General features: G+C 40.5%; 1 long non-coding RNA gene across 1 annotated transcript; it reads left to right on the forward strand.

The window, feature by feature from the left end:
• Positions 1–723: 723 nt before the first annotated feature.
• Positions 724–8,603, forward strand: LOC138064300 (uncharacterized). The gene is made up of 4 exons (XR_011137565.1): positions 724–1,009; positions 1,401–1,524; positions 4,967–8,082; positions 8,185–8,603. It is a non-coding gene; the product is annotated as an uncharacterized lncRNA (long non-coding RNA).
• Positions 8,604–11,681: the final 3,078 nt, after the last annotated feature.

Below are 11,681 nucleotides of genomic sequence, written 5' to 3' on the forward strand. Positions count from 1 at the left end.
GATGGTCGTTTGTATTTTCCCACATAGACTTCTGACATTTAAATCTTCAGCACAGTATTCCCTTTGTGAGAAAAATCCTTTGACCCTATAACCTTAACCTTCACTAGTATCTGGATTCACATTGGTACCGTAGTCTTTTCCCCAAATTGTAAATTCCTCTAGGTGACTAATAATTGCAGAGTGAAGGAGTGTTTGATGGAATACGAAATTGTTCAGCTGACCTCCTTGTAGGCCAAGATTCAGCTACGGAAGGAAATCTGACCATTGTGTCTCTAATCCATGATCCTTCCGTGAATTTGTTAGCCTTCTTATCAGAGGTGATGAAAGGCATCATAATGTTGTAGAGCCGTAAATGCCCTCAGCAGAGCTTTCTAACACTAAGTGGAAGACTCAGCATGGCAATGAGGTAGTGATTGGATGCATGGCCTCAACAGAGTAGATATAACAAATCCACCACAGATCTTGCAAAATAGAACTCATTATTTTGAAAGGTGCAACTTATTTTGCACAATACTGAGATGATGGCAGCTATGGAAGATCTAAAGATAAACTTATCTTTGTAAATACAGCAAAGTACAAAATAATTTGAGATTTTGAAAATCAGGCCATAGGCCACAGATCGTATCACCAGAGTTTGCGTGTTCTGTCCTTCTTGTTTGTATTAGTCAGTTCAGGGCCTTTTTTTCCCTTCCTGTCCTGTGTTGTTACAACTGGCATCTCAATAGTCCTGGGTTACTTTCTATGTGAATTTGCAGTCTTTCGGTTCCAGTTTCTAAGCATGTGAGACTTCATGCCTGCTATTCCTTTCATGCACAGTTTCTGGCAGTTTCCACATCTGAGCTACATATGACCCTCAGCTATGACTTCTTTCTGAATGCTATTTTGGGAATTAACGCTACACAGCGATGGCCTGGTAGGGTTATATCACTGGACGGCCTATTTTGCTCAATCTGAAGAATTGGTCTGAGCAGACCAGTGCACCTTTTGAGAAGGAAAAAACATTTTCCAGGTATGTATGTGACCTGCTATTTCCAGTCTAGACATAACCGGAGTCCTGTTGAAGAAAACATGATGGTCTGAAGATTTTGACTGCATCTCATTTTGTTGAAAACCGCCATATTTGAGACTCATTGTACAGGGCATTTTCCTTTGAGATTGTTTCATGCCACTTGCGTTACAAAACCAGATGCCTAGTTTTTTTTGGTCCTGAAGGTAAAAGATGAAGGGAGACATTTTGTTAATTGTCTTTGCTAAGAACAATTAGACTAAGCTAATAGAAGCCGGTTGTCTTCATCTTTCTGTGAGGGCTACGTATGAGTCATCTTACCAGGATATTAAAAATGATGAGTAATCTGATAAGGGTGATTGAAGTTTTTCTTAAAGATGGATATCTTCTCCAGAGCTACCTGATCTCTTTCCCTCCGTCACTAACGAACCATCCTTGGAAACTAGAAGAGTAACAAAGAAGAGAAAAGGACTATAGCTGCCTCAATCATAGATTGGATCGAAAGAATCACTGCAGAGGTGAGAATAAACTCTTGTTGTGATACAGCATCTAAATGTTATTATTTATGCATGGATCTGTGTAGTTCCTGTATTGTCCAAGAATAAGTTGCATGAAAAATTCCACTGAAGACCTTGTGTATTCTTTAACTGTGGTTTCCAATGAGAAACAGTTTAGACCAGAGTGCCATGAAAGAGGAGCTCTGGGAAGTCTGCATAAACTATCTTGGAAACTTTATGAAGGAGAGCTTCTGGGCTGACCTTGCCGAGTCCCCCATCCCCGGGGGGAAGGAGGTTCCCAACAAAGAATCCCTACCCTAGGAGTACACCCAGGCAACCTGCAGGTGGAAAATAATCAGGTTCTTTGTGTGGAAAAGCTCAAGATCCAAACCCTGGGTAGAGTGATTTCCAAGCACATGTTACGACTTAGCCAGGTCTGTAATATAAACAAAGCACAGAGGTGAAAGAGCAAAATGGGAAAGTAGCATTCCCATCAATAGGAATATATTCCCTGGAGCAGGACAGGAAGGAAGACCCCATGAGAAATGAGAGGATAGGAGATACCATATGGTGAATCAGGAAAAGATGCAAGACTAAGATATGGGAAAATCCCATTCCAAGAAACAGCTGAAGGGAAGGAATCAAGGCAAGAAGACGATGACTTTGGGGATAAAGGATAAAGAAGGAAGAATGTGGTGGTGGAGAGCAAGAAAGAGACAATAGAAATCAATGAAAAGAAATAGACAAAAGAAAAAAGAGGAAGAACATAGGAAAAGGAGAGAGAATGAGAGGATCAATATAGCGTACCACCTATAAAAACAATAAAGAATGAACAGAAAAGAAACACTCCTTTCAGAGATAAAAGGAACAAGTAGTTACAGAAGAGAAAGGTGAGAGAATAATGTGTAAAGCAAGAAAAAAATCAAAGATAAATAATATAGAAGTAGGCAGAATGAATCGGAGATAATAGGAAAGAAAAGGAGGGGAAAAAGACTGAAGAGAGCAAAAAGGAAAGTCAATATTCAGCAAAAATAGATCAGTGATTTTAATTGGATTTATTTATGTGTCTATATTTAATGGTCTTTCTGCAGCAGGCTTATCTTTCTAAATTTTGGTATTAAAATGCAATGACTACCTACAGACTACTGTTCAACTATATTTTATGATTCTACTACTCATCGCATGGAAAATCTGTTACTAATGCTACGTTAGGATAATCTGAGTAGTAGAGGAAATCTTTGAGAAGGGACAGCCTATAGGAAAAGAAAAATGAATTCCCCACATTCATTATTCTAATTATTCTTCTGGAGTAAAACTGAATTCAGCTGCTCTGTTAATTAAGAGGCCAAAAGAGAGCTCATCTCTTTTTTAGCTGGACTTTTTCTTACAGGCACTATTTACAGTCCATCTAAAATTTGAGGGTTGCATGCCCCGTTCTTTTGCACGCAGCAAAATCAGCAGCTTACATGTAAGATGTTTTGCTTCTTTTCTCAGGCTCTTGCTAGTGTACTTAGCAGAGAATGATTAAAAACTGTGTGCTCTGTTAGAACTGTTATAGTGTTTAAACAAGGAAGTCTGTGTTTGTTTAAGAGAATGGGGAAATGGTTATCTTGACAGATTAGACTGAAAAAACAGGACAGCCACAGTCTAGCACAGATGTCCAAATTTGCCACTTGGCTGGTTTTTTGAGGTCCTCTAAACAAAACTTGCTTGTGTGTTTGTGCCTTTGCTGTGTTTGACACCTGACTGAGGAATGCGATTAAGCGCTCCTGCCAGGGATTGCATGTCTCTAGTGGCAAGTGTTCACAGGGCTGAAGTTTCTTCATGTCTGTCTGACTGTGTCATAACTTACTAACGGAATAGAAGAGAAACATCCCAAAATATATGAAGGCCCTTGAAAAAGGTCAGTTTACAAAGAAGAGGCTGTTTAGGAAAGAAAACCGGTGAAAATTTTTTTAGAGCCTTCTAAGTTCTCTAGCATATCCTCTCACTTAGTGACAGAACATGCAGAAGTGAGAAACATATAATTTGTCTGTGAAATACTGAAGCCATTTGCAAGACACATCACAGCCTCACAGATGTAAAGCACATCTCAATAGAAAGAAACGTTACGTCCTTAATCAGTGTGAGATGATCATTTTCTAATGCATTTAAGATGCATGCTTCACTTGATAAATCCGTACAACCGTCTACTCAAGCATTTTATCAGATTCCAATAATGTTATCATCTGGAATTAGTTGTCCTCACATTACTTCCTTGACAGAAAAGACATTTCTAAAGCCACCGGCAATTTAGTTTCTCTTTACACAAAGTTTTGCTGCGTTAGAGTAATATTTAGTTGAAAATAGCAGAGAGGACACAAACTGAAGACAAAGGCTTTCGACTTACTGGAAGCGATCACTACACTCTTCAGACTTACTTATATGTAAGCACCCATATTGGCATGATAGTACACGTGAGAAACGCCTTCCTTAGCATGCGTATTCTGTGTATTACATACATCCAGGCCACGTACACAGATTTGGTGTACACAGCAAAAATAGGTCAGAAATTCTGGGCCAAATCCCGGAAAACAACAGTGCGTGGTACCTACCTGATGATGAGGGTGTACAAATATCTTTACAGTGATTTTCTCTAATCCCAGTCTTCACAACTACACTGAGTAGTTTTATCGATAACCAGCTGTTTGATGGTTAAGCTGTTGGTTATAATGGATAATGGTGAATATACAGTTCAAACGAGAAGAAGGCTTTTTTTGGAGAAATGATTGAAAACCAGGTGAGCAATACTTTGGACTCCTGTTAGCACAGTGGTGGCAGGCAGCCATTTTATAAAGCACGTGCAGCAGAGGGATTATTGTCGTTCTTATAATTTTGTGCAGGTTACCCTAGATCTAGAACTCAAGTAGTATTTTACCTTAAATAATATCAAAGATAGTATATCTACCACAAATGTGAGATACCTGATAAATGTATGACATATGATAAATGTGAAATACATGGTAAATATGAAAATGAGACTGCCTTGGGACTCCAGCTTCCACATAGCCATAAGGAATCCATAGCCATTGGATTTTTTTTTAACTTGCAGAGTTGCTCTAAGATTTGGTAAGAGATGTTAATGCCCAGTTAGTAATAAAAAGTTTAACTTACATCGACATCTGCTTGAAATCATGACGCTTTTTAAAAGTAGTAATGTAGTTGAAGCTCAACTTCATGATGGATCTTAGAGAGTTTATTTATTTATTTATTTATTTATTTATTTATTTTGCTGAGGAGATGTTTGAATTGTTAGTTTTACCTTAGAAAAAGGACATACTGCCAAAAGGGAAGACTAAGGGCCTTATGGGAGAAAGTGTTTACGCCAGGAGGCTTCTAGTTAACCACTGATACATAGTTTTTAATATAATTCTTTCATCTTCAGCTACTGATTTGATCAACCCTTATTTGTTTTCTTCCCAAGCTTTGGACTTGTAGGATGTGATACTTCGGAGTTCATCTACAAAAACATGCTGTACAGACAAAGAGGAAACAACTGCTTATGGCTGATATCATCTGCTTGAAATAGCTGTCTATCACAAAAAATTGTAAAACCTTTGGGTTTTAAGGTGTGTCTATGCATGTATGCAAAAAGAGGTTCTTTGCCTAAAATGCAAGACCAGCTTGATTTATTTTGTATGTCACACTGCATAAATATTCCCATCTGCTTTGCAAAGGGGAGAAAATACGAGATCCGAGGTTAGCTCAGCTTGTTTGCGGAGGATAGGTGGTTAGCTTATTTTCAAACTTACGGAATGATACTCAAAAAAAAAAAAGATACAACAAACTGTAATGACTTAAAACAAAGAGATGAGTAATTGCCAATAATTCAAGGCAAAACAACTGAATTCCTTCTATGATAGGACAGTAAGAGAGTAGCTATGGATGCCACCTATCTTGACTTTAGTGTGCCTCTGACTATGTTTTACACAACCTTCTTGACTATAAGTGAGGAAGATGTGTTGTCCACTAAATGACTGTGAAGTAGGAACAAACCTACCTGGAAGACAGTGTTTGGAGAAGAGCTATCAATGCTTCACTATCAAACTCAAAGCATTTACTGAGAGGGGATTCCCATTCAGCCGTTCCCCATCCATTATTTTCAGTACATTAATGAGTAGCTTACTTACATAACAAAGTAGAATATTTATGCTTAAAAATATACAGCTTTTACCAAATTGGAACAGTCTGGAAGTGCATTGGAAGTTGGTATTACAATGCTAAATCATCTTCACAAATTGGCAACAAGCACTGGGAAAAAACCAGCACAAACGCAAAGTGTGATATGTAGGTAAGGACAATAAACCACCCAAGTACTGGTTATGTTGCAGCTCTGTACGGGTTTATCATGGATCAGACTGAACAATGTCAGCAATGTCAAGCTTTTGTGAAAACATCAACCATCGTGCTGGGATATGACATAAGCAGAGTCTGCAACAAGTGAAGTAACGATTCTTCTCTCCTGACCAATGGGAAGAACTCGGCTCCGTGCTGTGCCTGATTTTGGACATTACACTTCAAGATGTGACCCGTTAGAGTGCGTCTAAAGGAGAATGAGAGAGTGCGTCTAAAGGAGAATGAGAATGGCCAGAAATGAGGGATGTCACTTTTGAGAAGAGTCTGATCAGAGGTACAAGCCTTCAAAGGTCTAAAAGTAACAATCAAAAGGGAAAGTCAACTTGTTCTTCCTGGCTACTGTGGACAGGTTGAAAAGGAAAGGAATCTCCGCAAGGGAGATTTAAGTTGCACACCAGAAAGGGAAGCTATTAAGATCTGCCATACTGGGTCATACTGCAAGTCCTCGTAGCCCAAATACTGGCCATCTAGGCTATCATCATCAGGCTCTCAAGCACTGATGATGTCTGAGCTCTGGAAGGTAGCATTTCATATTGAGATCTGTCCAACATATCTAGCATTTTTCTTTTTTTTGGATTAAAAAGGTTATGGTGATGTCTGCATGTTCCTAAGGGAACGTCTCAGTTTTGCATGGATTAAACTGTGTTTGCTTTAGCACTCTAATGATGATGATCTCCTGTCACAGGGAGAAGTGCCCCTACGAATGCTACAGATATAGCTGTTGTTTTCACAATATCTTTCTGTTAGATTTGCAGGTTTCGGGAATTACCTGGATCGGATGGCGCTGCTTCCCCTTAGCTTTTTTCTGCATCTGTTGGAAAAACCTTTCTGGTTTTTCAACTATTTTTCAACCATTTTTTGATCTTTTTTTTACAGTTATCTGTCACAAAGATGTTCATTTCCGTGGGTTTTTGTTTGCAGCAAGTACGTGTTGTTGTGTTTTCAGCTCCTGCAGATGATCTTTCAGGAAAAATATTTTAGTGCTGACTTGTTCAGTTAGTCAGCAAAGGTATTTTGCAGGACTAATTAAGCCTTGCTAACTTTCTGTAGCACTTACAGCTCATTGATTTACCATAAATGCATGCAATCCTCTTGCCGTCTTGGCTCAGGATCAAAACAGTCCTAAGTGGAGTGCCCTCCATATAGTCAGGTCAGCTGAGAATATTTGGGCTGAATTGTATGATTTTCATCTTTTTTTTATTTTGAGAATTAAAAAAAAAAAGTTGCAGGGAAAGGATGAAGCTGTGAAAGGACTATGGTGGTTGTGCTGGGAAAATGTATGAATATGACTTGACTTGCTCAGATGCTTTTGTGGGGACTACTTACTTTCCTTTAAAAGGTAACTATTCGTATTTCTTTCAAGTTTTCTAAGTGAAATGAGTGTTCAATGGTTAGATTTACTTCCCAGAAAGCACAGAGAGCACCAGAAAAAAAACAACAACAAAAACTCTTGGTATTTCTATACTATTAAATTAAAGAGAGCTGGGGATTGCTGCTGGGCACTAGATCCATCCATCTACACTGACACCATGCCAGGGCTGCCTCAGCCCAATTTTGGCCCGTGCAAAATCATGGGATGGGACCCTTGAGACCCTTTCCGACCCTTCTCCATTATCGGTTTGCATTTGGCCATCTTGTTTTGAAGGATAAGGTAGTTTAAAGGTAGTTTAAAGGAAGGGATTTGTGCTATTCTGTGTCGGCTGGCCTCATTGCCAGAGAATGGCCTTGGGCACATTGAATTTACTGCCATATCATAGGCCATCTGTCCTGGACAGACAGGAAGGCATTAATGTTTTATCTCTAGTAAAGGGGTTTCTACCTCAAGGCTGAGGTCAACGCAAGGTCACTATGAAAAATCTTGGCCTCTAACTGTTTACACAGTGACTACCCTTCTGGTTTGTACAAGATCTGCCAGTTCCCAACATAACCGGCACTTTTGCTGTTAAGAACACAAATACTCACTAGTGATAATTACCGGAAAAAATACAGAGCTCCTCGTTCCTTCCCCTTTTACGAAAGCTAACTTTGTCCGATACTATTTGACATGTATTTGTACAGGACTGAAGACAAACGCTGGAAAACCGTAGCTGATCTTATTTCTCAGTAACCACTAGCAGAGCAAAGCATAAAAAGAATAATCTCAACCCCGCCAACAATCTTACAGCCTAGACACCCCGATAAATTGTAAGCATGTTGTAACTGGTGACCATTATGCAATCACTCTGCCCCAGCAAAAATAGTTAGCAGTGGTGTGCTGTTGGTAAAAGATTTTTTTTTTCCCTGCAGAGAGAATAATACATTCCCACGGAGTCTTGGGATTTAACCTTGAAAGAATCCACCGTGACTGAGCAGAAATCTTTCAGTACGTATGTACGTCTTTCTAGGTTAAATGCAGAGAAGAAGGAAAAAAAGCCTCAATAAAAATTTGACTTATTTCCCTACAAAAATGTCAATAGCAATATTCATATATTGGCTCCAAGAAAGGTACAATATGTTTGCTGACAGTATATTTACCCTGAGACTTACTTTACGGCAACAAATATACTATTTGAATTGTCTGTAAAGCTGCAGTGAATTAAGTTAGCAAAATTCAAATTGACTTTTGGGGTAACATCAATCAATTATGCTTTGCATAGTGCTTCTAGGCTAGTACCAATGAATACAATACAATGCCATTTATTTTATTTGGCATCCTTCAAAAAGTACATCATAAAAAGCTGCAGGGAGCGTGACTGCAAGGCAGCTCTCGGTTTCTTTTGGCGGCCCCCTTGCAGCCCCACTCTCGCTATAGCTTTTGGCTTTCTCTTCTCTTGACCCTAACCTCAACCCTAGCACCAGACTGAGCCTTCCACAAAGCCTGCAAGTCTTCCCCAGTGGTCAGCACAGCCTTTTTTTTTTTTTTTTCCCCAAAGAAAACTAGATTTTGGCTCTTTCTGTCTGCAGTTTCCTGTTAGGATGTGCTCAGTCCTGCTTTGGGGATGTTAGGCTCCTGTTGCTGGGGAGCATGTATGTGGCCCAGAAACACTGTTCGAGACCCTGCAGGACGCCTAGACTCAGTGCAGTGATGGTGGTGACCCACTGCAAGGCGTACTCCCCAGTGTCTGTGCCCGGGCATCGTGGCCCTGAGCTAGAGCAGCTCCCAGGAGCGGCGAGCGCTAGGTACCTCTCCAGTAGGCTATGGAGCAGCATCAGTCTCAGGGGCGGCAGTTGAGGTGCCAAGTCACTGTGGGGTGAAGGAGACGTGGCAGGAGGCTGGCAGCCTCCAGGGTGGGTGGGAAGGACCTTTGCAGACCCTCCCCCCCCCCCCCCCATAGAGCCAAGAGCTCTAAGCCCCATGGCATGGGGAGGGACAGCCAGTGACTATGCTCGAGCAAGCTGAACAAGCGGCTCCCAAGCAGGAGGGAAGCTGGAAATTTGTGATTTCCGGCAACAGAAAGAAAGGTCCTTCCTCACTGGCAGCTGTGTATTTGCATAATACAAGCAGTGCCCTGACAGCAGGTGAGGAGGCACAAACTCCTCCAGGGGAGAAGTCAGGGCCAGCCTAAACTAGCAGCACCAAGACGCTGAACCCATTCCCGAGCCCAGTTCTCCTTGAGGGTGCACAAAAAGCTACAGCGGGTGCAGCAGGGAGGCAAGGGAAGAAGGCAGGAAGGGTTCATGAAAGCAGGGGAAGACCTGGGCAATGCTGCCAAAGAGATGCGCATCAATCCCACCCACAGGGCTTCCACAGTCGGCCCTACATAATGGGTGGAAGCACAAGTCTTTCTGCTGTTTTTTAAATCCACCCAAACCTATCAGGTTCTAAAGCACAGCTTAAAATCCAGTGTTATATGTTGATGTCTGAGCTGGTAGCTCTAACAAAAGAAGCAGGGGGAGAGAGAGAGAAAAGAGAGAGAGAGAGAGAGAAGGAGGTGGCTAGTGAAAGTGAGGAAAGGAAAACAAGTGCAAGGGACTGAGCATAGTAAAATGGAAACATAGAAGGACTTTGGGAAAATAATAGGAAAAAAAAAAGTTGCCTCTACATAATTAATGCCCCATTAATTCTAATTTTTAAAGTAAATACGACTCACATTGCTCATGTCTGCTAGCGTTCTGCTTCACATTGTTTCAGCGCACAGGCTGCTTCATATTCCAGTAAAGAAAACTTAAAACATATGAAAATACTTAAATAACTGTACATTTTGGTATGTTATTGCCTTTTTTTTTTTCCTGATTGACGATGTGAGAGTGCACACCTCATTGCAAAGTAATGCTTTTAACTTAAACCAAATCAATTGGAAGTGAACATGTTTTATGCATTTATGCTTATAATTTGAAAAAAGCATTTCCTCCAAAAACAGCACTGCCTTTTAACTACCCAGTGAACAAGTCACTGGAGATGCCTGCCTGTCTCAGCCAGTGAGCATTTACTTGTATTGTCTTAAAACTGCTACAAGTTTAGGGCTCACAGAGCTGCTGTAGTCTTAATGAAGCGGTTAATGATGTGTGAATTATAGATCCTGACAGCCTCTTTAATAAAATCAACAGGACTGCATCCACAGTCTACCATAGCAGCGAAATAATGACAATGCTGTCTGCTTAACATAACGCAGTATCTTTAAGTAAAGCACCAGTCTGGCGTCCTTGTACTGAAAAATTCTAGTCAACACAGAGAGGAATGCGAGCAATGAAGAACAAGCTGATACACATGACACTTCATTTCTTTCAGTTTGGGAAAGAAACGCACTAGCCACAGGGAATTCACAAATGAAGCATCATGTAAAGCAATGTGTTATTCATTGTTATTGTAGCAGCTTTTCCGGGAGATCCTTCATTGAAGTAAAGAGCTGCATAATGCATAATGGACCTTAACAGTCAACGGTTTGCCTTTTTTTTTTTTTTTTTAAGCACATGAACTTTATCTTCCCAATAGCTTTCAATGACCAATTGTCCTCACAGCACAGCTAGTTGGAATCTGATAGTGCTGGACTGCACTTACTTATATGGAAATTGGTGCTGTAGGTATGTCAAGGGATTTTTCCATACACTTAGCCAATCAAGAGAGAATGATTGTTGTGAGAATCAAAGGTCTTTTTGCTTTGCTTTTGGTGATCAGCCTTTCCCATTCAGGGAAGATTTTACACGTCTTGTATATGTGTTCCCTAAATAATCTTGTTTTATTGCCTGATAGACTGAAACGAAGCACTTAAGGGTCTGGAAAAATCCAAGGCTACTTTTCTGTATGTGTATATGGTTTTTCCCCTAAAGTTCAGGGAACTGTCTTCCTCTCACTTATTTGAGCTAGCAGATACTCTAGCAAGGGAAAGGGAAAAAAACTAAGCCACTTTCACTAGTTCATCCAGTCACGCCATTTGCCGGGCTGGTTCAGGTAATATCTGAGTAACAAAACACCTAAAAGCTAGAAAATAACTGGCAAGTAAAAGAAACACCATCAGGACACAGCAACAAAAGGAGAAGGAATTACTGAACTTGTGAAAATATTCAGGATACGATAAACCTGGCCTGCTGCACGGAGGTGGTCAAAGTGACATCTTCTCTAACAGTAAGGGGGCTACTAGCCGTAAAGCCTGTCGCAATCGTCGTGTACAACCAAAGCAGAACGACTTGCTTAGGCACGGCCAAACCACTCAATTAGTTCCAAGAAGTTCAAAGTCAGCTTTCCTGTGTTACCGAAGCAGTGTTTGTATAAGAAACATCGACTACTGCTGTTCTCTTAACTCAAAAAGTAAAAAGGCATGGATGTGCTCTCTGCATTTGAGCCTTTCAACTCCTTTTTCCGTTCT

This window comes from Struthio camelus, chromosome W, assembly GCF_040807025.1.
Source record: "Struthio camelus isolate bStrCam1 chromosome W, bStrCam1.hap1, whole genome shotgun sequence".
Classification (NCBI taxonomy): domain Eukaryota; kingdom Metazoa; phylum Chordata; class Aves; order Struthioniformes; family Struthionidae; genus Struthio; species Struthio camelus.